Consider the following 12,117-nt stretch of genomic DNA (forward strand, 5'->3'; position numbering starts at 1 on the left):
CCCCATATGAAAATATTTTCTGCTAGGGAAATGCTTTGAAGATTTTGAAGACAAAATAGCCGATCTACAAGCTCAAAATGGGCAGTAATGGGACGCGTTTGTGAGCTTGTAGATTGACTATTTTCAGTATTGTCAAGTATAAAATGGGATTAAAGTGGTAAAATGTTCCATATTTTGCTGTGGACTGCCTGGAACTTCCTCAAGGACCCCTTGAGGTCCTCAGACCAAACTTTGAGCATCATGCAGATGGCGCTGTTTTTCCTTTATGTTTTCAGATTGCACTTAAGAACGAAAAAGGCACCCTAAGAGTGCTCTACAGTGTGCGTAGAGTCTGTTCTTACCTACGAACAAATCACAGCTATAAGAAAAGATTGAGGGATCCCAAAACCTTCTTAAAAACGTCCTAAGTGGGTCTAAGAACAAATTTCCTCTTAAGAACTTCTTAAGAACGGTTGGCGCATGAGGCCCAAACCATAAAAGGGCACAAATCTGGAATTATGTATTTATTCCAAAATCTTCACTGGCCTGCTGTAAGCTTTTCAGCTCTACATCAGACTGCAGGTTGTTAACCCATTTGGACCTGAGGACGATTCTACAAATGCCTTCTAAATCCTGACAGTTTTCTGAAAAACCTATGTTTCTATGTCAGTGGTGCTCAACCTTTTTCATGCCAAGGACCCCCTAGAATTATCTGTAATTGGCCGCCGACCCCCATCTGAAAATATGTAGTTCCAGCGACCCCACAGAAGCAAAGATTTGAGTTAAAAACGTTTTAAAAAATAGCAGATCTACAAGTTCATAGCGCGGCACCGAGTATGAGCTCGTAGATCTGCTATTTTTCAAAAGATAAAGTTTAAAATAATGGTTTTATACACCAAAAGGGGTTCCCGCCCATAGAGTATATAAAAGGATAGAGACTGATCTGGCGTGATCTGGCGCTATTCATGTCAGTGGAAGTTGCTCAGTGGCGTTTTGAAGCACCCGGAAGGACCGTCTACTTCCGCCTTTTTTCGATTTGGGCACCAAAATTTGGTGCCCAAAATGCGGAAGTGCAAACACGCTCAACGTTAAAGCCCAGCTGCACAGGGTTTCCTCGTCATACTTCCACGGTTCCGCCTGCAGTCCCTCCTCTCACCACTAGGGCCCAGTGCTTCAACGTTGGAAAGCCTCACTGGCCCCTTGTTCCCGCCCAGAGTGTGTTAACTTTACTAGGTTGTAACTGCACTCTGCTGTCTGTCCCACCAAACTAAATTCCTGAAATTCTGATTCTGGTTCTAACTGTTGCCTTGCCCGCATGCTATCAAATTTAATCACTTATATTCATTCAGAGGTCTTAACACTTTGACGCCATACGCTGCCGACATTGTTTTATTACCTTTGGAGCATACGCTGAAGTATGTGCAGCTTTCAACCACGAAAATCCGGTAAGAAATGGTCCGTCGCACCAGCGGCCATGACAATGCGAAACGAAACCACAGTGCAGAGCAAGTTGTAGTCCAAACAAACCCCCCGTCCACTTGCATTGGGCTCAATTTCCCAGAAGCCCTAGCAGCCCAGATGATGACTTGATTTCCGGTTTCGTCATCATAACGCGACGGCCTCGTCATCAGGTCCCGGATAAATTATTTTAAAACAGAGAATTAAACACATTAAACAAATAGCGGGAATAGCGTATTATGCAGCGGCAGAACACTGGATCAAACAATTAGCGGCACTAGAACTGTTAATCAAGGTCCTCAAGCGCAGATGGCCCCATTTAGACTGCAGTCACATCCAGTCAAATACGATTCAAATCTGATTTATTTCTCAAATCTGAGAAGTGACCAGATTTTATCTGTCACAGATCTGTGTTCAGACTGGCAGCCAAATCCAGCCTGAGTCGGATTCAGATTGTTTAAAATACACACACAAAAAACGATTTAGATCAGATTTCTGCATTCGGACCGAGGCAGATCTCCTGAAATCAGATTTGAATCAGATTTGAAACCACCTCTGAATGTGGCTCAAGTCACAATAATTGTAAAAATCTGATTCCATGTGGGTAGTTTGCGTTTTAGACCTATTTAAACCAATCAGATTTGGATGTGGCACAGATCTGATTCAGGCTGGATTTGGCTGCCAGTGTAAATGTGGCCTTTAGAGCACTGCTTTAGATCAGGGGCAAGTTTTTGGGATCCATAAATTACAGATCAGCATAAAGAGTGTCATGTATCAGAAACCTTCGATGGATGGCCTGATTGGCCTCAATAGCTTGGAGACTATGTTTTCACTCCTGTGTGTGTGTGTGTGTGTGTGTGTGTGTGTGTGTGTGTGTGTGTGTGTGTGTGTATCTTGTAACTGAGTGTGTAATGATGAGAGAGAGAGAAATAGAGATCAATAAGCTATGAGGTCTGTTCTTTGTGATTTCCATATGGTGACTCTGTTTTCTCCCACAATACAGACAAACCATATATGGTGTTGCTTTGTGACTTAATTGACTAGCTGTTATTTATTTTAACCCTTTATTTTTAAAGGGTACTTTTATTATTGGATAGTAGGTAATGCAAGTGTTGACAGTAATTCTTTAATCACTGGGCAGATTGTGTTGTTACAAGCGGCATGTGCTATTCCCTTTTTTATTTGTTTTTCCTCCAAATGAAACCAAGCCGCACAAAGTGTTGCTGAATCCCTGTGATGTAAACAAATCCCCACGGTCCAGAGTGAACTCTGCCTCAGAATTCCTGGCCCGGTGTGGTGCCTGCCTGCCTCATGTCAGTCCACAGAGACCACACAGGCAGACCTGTGAGGCAGGGGGGGTGTAATTTAATCAAAAGCTACAGGGGAACACTTACTTAATCGCTATTGGTAAATGGTAAATGGTGCATTTATATAGCGCCTTTATCCAAGGCGCTTTACATAGATTGTGCATTACATTCACCCATTCACACACACATTCATACACCGATTGCAGCGGAAGCCATGCAAGGTACCAACCAGCACATCAGGAGCAATTTGGGGTTCAGTGTCTTGCCCAAGGACACTTCGACATGTAGACAGGAGGAGCCGGGATTCGAACCGCCGACCCATGGATCATTGGACGACCTGCTCTACCTCCTGAGCCACAGCCGCCCACTGGCCACTGCCAGATTGTTGTGTATCTACTGTTGTTATTGTTGCCGTCATGGTTTGTGTTGCTGCGTGGTGGTGAAAGGAATCTCCCCTACAGGGGATCAATCCATCAATCAATGAATCAAATTAAACCAGCAGCCAGCAGAGTGGGGTCTTGTAATTGCGTTTCTGTTTGGCAGATGTCCTCTTCAGACATACCTTCCACACCTATCTGTTTTAACTTGACTTATTTTGTAGACCCTATTTATTTTCATTGTTAATAGCGTTCAGTGGGATTTGGGAGTGGGAGCCATTCCACTGGGCCCCCAACAGCCTCACAGGGTTGGGAGTGGGAGCCATTCCACTGGGCCCCCACGGCCTCACAGGGTTGGGAGTGGGAGCCATTCCACTGGGCCCCCACGGCCTCACAGGGTTGGGAGTGGGAGCCATTCCACTGGGCCCCCACGGCCTCACAGGGTTGGGAGTGGGAGCCATTCCACTGGGCCCCCACGGCCCCACAGGGTTGGGAGTGGGAGCCATTCCACTGGGCCCCCACAGCGGCCCCCCACATGGTGGGAAATTACATTGAAAAGACAGCAAATTCCACCTGTTAACCTGACAAACACAGTTCATCATCATCATACTCACTTACACTTTGACTGATCGATGGATAGAATAAAAGTGTAGGCCTGGGCCATGGCTCAGTGGTCCAGGCACCTTGGCTGGTAATCCAGTCTGGCAGTGTGCCGCGGGTTCGACTCCCGATCCCGACGGCCCTTACTGCATGTCTTCCCCCCATCTCTCTCCCCATTTCCTGTCAGCCTACTGTCAATAAAGAAATGACTAGGCTTTATATGGGCAGGCAGGAAACCTAAGACTTTACAACTCCCAATAGGAAAAGGTGGATGGGGTCGACGATATCCAAGGTGGAAAATGACATGTGGTCAATGCATGCTAGAATTATTTCTTCATTTTGAAACATTTATTTGAAATGACCAAACTTTCCTATACCGGTAGGCAGGTTTCTGAAGTGTCCACAGGCAGCCCTCTGAGACGCAGAGGGAGTAGACATAAATGGCGCCATATTATAAGCATTAATGAGGACCAATTATATGAAGATGGGTTGAAAATGGGCAGTACTTTAAGTGACTCATAAACACAGAGTCGCCATATGGCCCACTAATCCTCTTTAAGCCTGATACTTCATGGTAGGATGGTGCCGCCACGGCGCCCGCATGCAAAACAAAATAGCCATTCTACAAGCTAATGGTGGATTGGGAGCTTGTAGATTGGCTAAATATAAATCAAGCTGATTATGTGAAGGGCTTTGGTAACAAATGGCCTCGGTTGTGTGGGCTGAGCTAGAGAACAGGGCATATGCACTTTTAAAAATAGGCAAAATTATTATGTTGTTATTATTATCTTATTTTATACTATTTTTGATTTTTTTTTCCTTTTTCTTTTGAGTGGTACAACCACTTCTATAGACAGATATGTCCGTCCCTGGCTGCCTGTGACCGAGCACGAACATAATGTTAGTGTTCTAACGCACGCACGCCACGCACGCATATATGCAAAATACGATAAGGGTATCGCAACAGGCCCATCTTTGCAGGTACTCGCTCCTGCGCCATCTGTGGGCCAGTGGCATCGCTCTCTCCGTCTCTCCTTCCCTCAAGGCACCGAGGGAAGTACAGTACAGTACAGTACAGTACAGTACAGTACAGTACAGTACAGTACAGTACAGTGACCCCCTGGGGACCCCCACATGCTAACTCTGTCATTTCTCAACCATTCCGGACGCGGGGCGGCTCGCCGGAACTGGGCCGGGCCCCCCCCCCCCCCCCCCCCGGGCACGTTCCTGACGGTCTGGATGTTCCGGGAACCCCCCCGGGGACCCCCCACACGTAGTTGTACCACTCACTTCACAAGGGTGTGATTTTTCATAAATCAATTGAACACCCTTTACGTCTGTGAGTTTGTTAAAATAAATATTGAATAAATGGAAAGTATTAAAAAGTGCTTCGGTCGAAAACCTCCTAACTCCATTGGATCCTCAAAACTATCTGCCAAACCAACTAACTCCACCCATTTTGCCGTCTTTTTTTTTTTCCTTCTTCTTTTTCTTCTCATAAATCAGTGCCATTGAACACCCTTTATGTGAGTACTTCTTCCACCACTGCTATTTACATGTTGAAAAGCAAGCTGAATCAAAATGTAGCGAATTCATCAGATTCTAAAAATGTCTTCTACATCCTGACAGTTTTCTGAAAAAGCTATGTTTCTATGTCAGTCGTTCTTCGATTTAAAAAAAATAGCAGACCTACAAGCTCGTAGCGCGCCACTCGGTGGCGCGCTATGAGCTTGTAGATCTGCTATTTTGGGTTAAAATGGGTTAAAAGTGCAAACACTGAGTGACTCAGTAGCCTAGACGTTTGAAAACAAGTTATCATAATGAAAGACTGCCACCTTGTGTTGAAAGTCTGACATTAAAAAAAGAGATTCAGAGAGAGTCTTGGGCTTACATACATACTGCTATTATGTAGGGCACAGTGGTTCCCAAAGTGGGGTCCGTGGGGACCCCCAGGGGTCCTTGAGAGAGTTCCAGGGGGTCCCCTGCTGAATGATAGATTAGGAACCAAATGGACCCTTATTGCCTTTCTATGCTGACATCCACATATTGTCATTAGTTTGTATATAGGCCTACTGTATTCCTGATTTCTTTCAAAGTACACACATGTACACACATGTATTTCAGTCAAATCCATTCTGCTTGTCAAAACTACAACCCTCTTTTGTGGGGTCATTGAAATTGCGGAAAATGAATTAAGTAAATACTGTTTCTGACGCAAAAATAGAAGGAGTCTTATAGCTCTTATTAAACATCATGTAATATTCCTGGACAACAATCCTCACTCACTTGGATGCAGGGATGTTCTCACGGACAATCTGAAGCAGGGTTGATTTCGTCCACTAAAACTAAGATGAAAAATGTTCGTCGACTACCTTTTATCACTGACGAAAACTAAATGGAAACTACACGTCGTGCTACGACGCGTTGTGAATCGCGTCGTAATCGTAATTGTAGATCGGCTATTTTCAGCAAGTGTAAAATCAGTCATTGCGACTGCATCAATGCCCTCCAAAAACACGTTTTAGTCGACTAAATCACCTGTAGATTTAGTCGACAAAAACTAGATTAACACTAACACATTCCAGGTGACTAAAATGGGACTAAAACAAAGTGAAAACTAATCTAAAGAGACTATGACTAAAACTAAAATGAAATTTGCTGCCAAAAACGCTGATCTGAAGCCTGTACTCAAATGGAATTGTCATCATGTTGGTAGGCCTGCCATCTGGTGCAGGGAAAGAGTACTCAACCCCAGTACTTTGAGTCAAAGTAGATAGATACTATACTAAATATTTCCCAATTAGCCTATACATGTGAGCTGTTCTGTATGAGTTAATAATAAATTGCATTTTTATAGCGCTTTTCCAAGTGCTCAAAGAGCTTTACAATGGTTCATTCATTCATACATTGGAAGGTGAAGCGGCGAACAGTCGACGCCAGCGTCCTCACTTCCCACATTCACACACCAACGGTGGCGAGCTCACACCGACCGACTCATTGGAGGCAATGTAGCGTTCAGTCAGTGTCTTGCCCAAGGACACTTCGACATGTGGACAGGAGGAGCCGGGATTCGAACCGCCGACCCAGGGATCATTGGACGACCTGCTCTACCTCCTGAGCCACAGCCGCCCAAAGAGTTAAGGCAGGCCTACTGGAGTTCTTGCTTGCGTTTTGTACTAAACGAATTACATTTTATGTACTTTTTATTATTTTTCCATCAATAATATTTTGACAGCACAGCATCGAAATGCATACAGTACATCACACCTTGATACTGCCCAAGGCTATTTCCAAGCTAATGTCACTCACAAGTGGTATACTGTAAGTCAGAGAATAGATCTGCACACACAGGATAGTAGTCTGTACACATAAAAATCACACCCGTGTGAACTGAGTGGTGCAACTCCCCCCCCCCCCCCATCTCTCTCTCTCTCTCTCTCATTAGCAGGCAACAGTGCAGCACTATCTCTCTCTCTCTGTTTCTGGCACAACAGCGCCCCTACTGGTACTCACGAGTCACACATCAGTCACACAAACATAGTCACACACATAGTCACATAAGTTAACACGGACATTGCTGTTCCTTGGAGTGGTTGCACCACTCAAAAAGGGGCCTTCGTCCACTGGTATGTCGGCGAGGAGGAGGATGGAGGAGTGGGAGTTCTCTGAGGTTAGAGGAGACATGGCTGCCATAGAGAAGGATTACGAAGAGGCGGGCGCTGACAGTGACGGGGAATTCTAGGCCACCCTTGTCTTTCCGGTTGATTGTGTCTATTAAATGCATTCTGACCTGAGATCAGATTCTAAAAATGTCTTCTACATCCTGACAGTTTTCTGAAAAAGCTATGTTTCTATTGTCGTTCTTCGATTTTTCAAAAATAGCAGACCTACAAGCTCGTAGCGCGCCACTCGGTGGCGCGCTATGAGCTTGTAGATCTGCTATTCAATAGCTAAAGCATAACATAATGCTAACACCAAAAGGGGTTCCCGGTTCCCGCCCAAAATGGGTTAAGACAGAAATATGAAACGGTCCTTGTTTTTCGGCTGAGCTTCAGACAAAACCTCCAATTCAGGTTTACTCTGAGTCACTGGTACTCAACTCTGGCATTGGGAGAGAATCGGTGAAACCGGTCTTTATTGTTAAAAAAAAAAAAACTTATTGGGGTTGGATATTATACATTTAATTGTGATGTAAATGCTTTTAATTTCTACTAATTGGACAATGGGGTGAATTGCAAAACGTTTTAACGTATAGGGTACAGCACTTTGTGCTCACATGTAATGGTAGACTATACCAAGGGTGCCCAAGATCACAAAGGATGTGTAGGTAGACCACAAGACAATTTTAAATATATATATATATAAAAAAATGGTGACTTGATGACATCAAAAAGGGCCTCAAACCCACAATGCAATACTTTGTAAGAGTATTGCGCGCGCACACATGTCGCTTCAGACATAGCATTACAAAGTTACTTGTGTGTATTTATTACAAATTCGATAATTTGGTGTGTAGATCTTGTCGAGCTGGAGATTTTGTGTAAAGTAGCTCTCAAGTGAAAGTGTGGGCACCGCTAGGTTTAGAGAATTGGCCTGTACTAGTTTGTTTCTAACTTTTTATGTGGGTGTAAGCCTTTGTAAGGTGACCTTCACACCAGAAAGCTTTACTGCGATTAAAACGAATCCTGCTGCACATTGTCGGAAAGTGCGCTTTGTTTGGCAGGTGTGGAGCATCATTCGAATCCTATATGCGCATCAAAGAACCGCATTCTACTCCGACCAAAAACGGGGGTTTCGCTTCGCTTCCAATCGCACTTGATTACGATTCGGTGCAGGTGTGAATGCAATCCGCAGCAAATAAAGGAAATAAAGCAAACAATGTGGCGGGTGAGGAGGAGCTAAACACAGTTGGAGACGGAGAAGGCATATTTTACGCAGCGCAAAGATGTCCCGTTACCGTGGATAGACGTGGTCGAATGAGGAGACCGAAGCCCTGGTCAAAATGAGGACGAGTACATTAATCAATTGCTTAAGGAAACGCATAAAAACACAGTGTGGCCTACAGAATATTCTGTCTGTCTGTGCGTGCCGTAAACATGGAGTGCTGTCTCACTGTGTGGGGAGTAGGGACTTTGTCTGTCTGTGCTCAATGACCCAATACTACAAACACAGTATGCACAAAATGAGAAGGACTACAGGTTATGCAGCCACTTCTAACTATTACTCCATAATTGGCATATATAATGCTGTCTCTATAAAATAAGCATACTTAGACGAGCCTCGTTTTGGCCCATAGAATAATGGATCGTAAACAAGCACCCTTCGAAGTTCGAACATGCATTCAGCATACTCATGCTGGAGAAACTGTTGGCACCATTGTCAGTGTGGAGTATTGGTGACACATCAGTGGGCTGAACAGAGATGTGGGGGTGGTGGTGACAGTTGAAATTCATCATGATGTGACTAAAATGTTCTTGTAGCTGGAAGCCATCTCATACATTCCTTGATTGATTAGCTAGGAAACCTATTATACAGCATTCAATTATTGATTTTCTACTAATCAATAATATTGTGATAGTACAGTATTGAACCACACTAAATACCCCGGTGGTATATTATACTATAATACATTTTATTAGACTATTTTATATAAGTGGTATACTACTCATCGTACATGATAGAAAATAGGCCTATACTCTTTGTGGAGTGAGGCGTTTGTTTTAACAAATTGCGTAAATCTTTTTATATGTGGGTGTAATTTAGACGCACACATACAATGAGAATAGAGCGTCGGAGTCCCGCCCCCTTTCATGACGACGACAGGCCTGGAAGAGAATTCCCCATTCATTTTTCCCATAGACGTTTCAAAAAGTATTTATTTAAAGACATTTAAGCCTCGGACAAATAGCCTGGCTAATAAGCCTGATGCGAATCAGCTGTTGGCAAAACAAATTGCCACACGACAGTGTGATATGAGTCTTGCTTATTAGCCAGGCTATCAGACAAAGTCAACTCTTGTTGTGACAAATCATGACAATAAACACTGTGTTGGGCCGATCCAATAATTAGAAGTAAAACAAAAACAAAAGAGTTGTACCCTGCCCTTTTTTTCTTCTAATTATTTGATCTGCCCAAAACGTTATTGTCATTATTGTCATGATTTGTCACAAGAGTTGGCTTTGTCCAAGGTTTAAAAGGTCTTTAAATAAATACGTCTATGGAAACATTAATGGGGAATTCTCTTCCGGGCCCGTCGCCATGAAAGGGGGTGGGACTGCGATGCTCTATGCAGCCGTGTCCAAAGTGCGGCCCGCGGGCCAGATGTGGCGCATACTTCGTTTAGACTAGTCATTGGTTAGACATGGGTTAAAGGGATAGTTCAGATTTTTGTATGTAAGTTGTATGAAATACTTGCCATTAATATAGTGGTTGCAACTGTATTAATTGATTGCCCGAGTCCCATGGTGGTAGTTCTGCTCTGGTTTTGGTCAATATTAAGTAGTTCCGGTCATTTTGTGGGGGGCACTGGGGCCACGCAGTAAAAGTAAATGGATCCACAAAACGAACGTAATTTGTATTGTTGACCTATTTCTAAAATATTAGCGCGACTTTCGTTCAACTTTGACCCCTCTATCACATGGAACTATTTTTTGGGCGTAGTGATATGGACACAAAAAACATAGTTCTGTGTGATAGAGGGGTAAAAAAAGAACGGAAGTTGCACTAATATTTTAGAAATAGGTCAACAATACAAATGACGTTAGTTTTGTGGATTCATTTACTTTTACTGCGTGGCCCCCAGTGCCCCCCACAAAATGACCGGAAACTACTTGATATTTCACCAAAACCAGAGCAGAACTCCCACCACAGGACTCAGGCAATCAATTAATACAGTTGCAACCACTATATTAATGGCAAGTATTTCATACAACTTAAGTTAAAAAAATCTGAACTATCCCTTTAAGGTTAGGTTTAGGTGTGCTGCCCCGTGGGAGGTTAGGGTGAGGGTTTTAGATAGGTTGTAGTTGTAGGACTAATGACTGGTCTAACCAAATGACTAGTCTAAACTAAGTACCGTCTAAACTACAAACCGGATGGAAAGCAGGGTTGAGATGTGCAGCGTGCAAGAAAACCATTACAAACCTTTTTTTTCATGACAAAGACCTCTCTCTCTTTACTCGTTCTCTCTTTCTCTCATGGTCTGTGAGAGTGAATAAATAGAACTGTGCTCTTGGTGGTTACAGTTGGAGGCCATCGATATTGTCCTTTTCTTTTTGCTGAGGTTTGCGTGATCTGCGCAAAAGGACAGTTAACCCATTTTGGGCGGGAACCCCTTTTGGTGTTTTAAACATTATGTTATAATTTAGCTATTGGAAAATAGCAGATCTACAAGCTCATAGAAGTGGCGCGCTACGAGCTTGTAGATCTGCTATTTTTGAAAAATCGTGAAAATATTTATTTCAGAAAACTGGAGGATTTAGAAGGATTTTTTTTAAAATTTTGAAGTCAGGCCTAAATGGGTCAAATGATAAGGGACAATATCGGTGGCACCCAACTGTAGGTGCACTGGGCTGTGTATGTCGTTATGAACGGCCCACCCGGGACATTTTTTACATTCAGGTTTTTTTTAACAAGGGCATGTCCCAAAGTATAATTTGTCAGTGTTCCTTGTTCCTTGCATTTATTTTTATTATATATTTTTTTTAACCTTGCTTGCTTGGTTACATTTGGTAATGTAACATAAGGCCGACACACACCTGACAAAAGACCATTGATATTAAATATTGATACTTTGTGTGCCCTTTCAACATTTTCAAAATAGTTATTTTTGACATTTTTTATAAAAATCACAAAATCCACAGACGTCCTGGGCACCCCATAGCGGTAATTCCCAGGACGTCTGTGGACGTCTTGGGCACAGAATGGTTTAAATCCAAAAGGTACATTAGTTGGCCCTTGGGAGTTTTAATTTGTTCCAATTTGGAAAAAAAGGTTTGGACACCCCTGCTCTACAGGACCACAGGTTATACTATACTTCCACAAATGACTCCATACTTCTCACTCGGGCTTAGTTGTGTGGATTATATTCCCCCACCCACTGTACCGCCATCGTGGCAGTTATCCCACCGTACTTGTGTTACATAACATAATCATGATGACTCACTGTGATGGCACAGTTATGCCAGTCTGGCCGAGTGAACTCTTGATCATTTCTCCTCATCTCCTTTACCACCATTTATTAGCCTGTCCGCCTGCATCCCATCACATTACCTGTCCCAGATAAAAACCTCATTCCTATTGGCTGTTGAGCGTGCCTCGTCAAGCAGCAGTAGTGAAAAAGTGGTTGTTATTTGCATCCAGGCTAGTGTGTACGGGGACGGGGGGGGTCATGACCC

Source organism: Electrona antarctica, assembly GCF_951216825.1.
Source record: "Electrona antarctica genome assembly, chromosome: 11".
Lineage (NCBI taxonomy): Eukaryota > Metazoa > Chordata > Actinopteri > Myctophiformes > Myctophidae > Electrona > Electrona antarctica.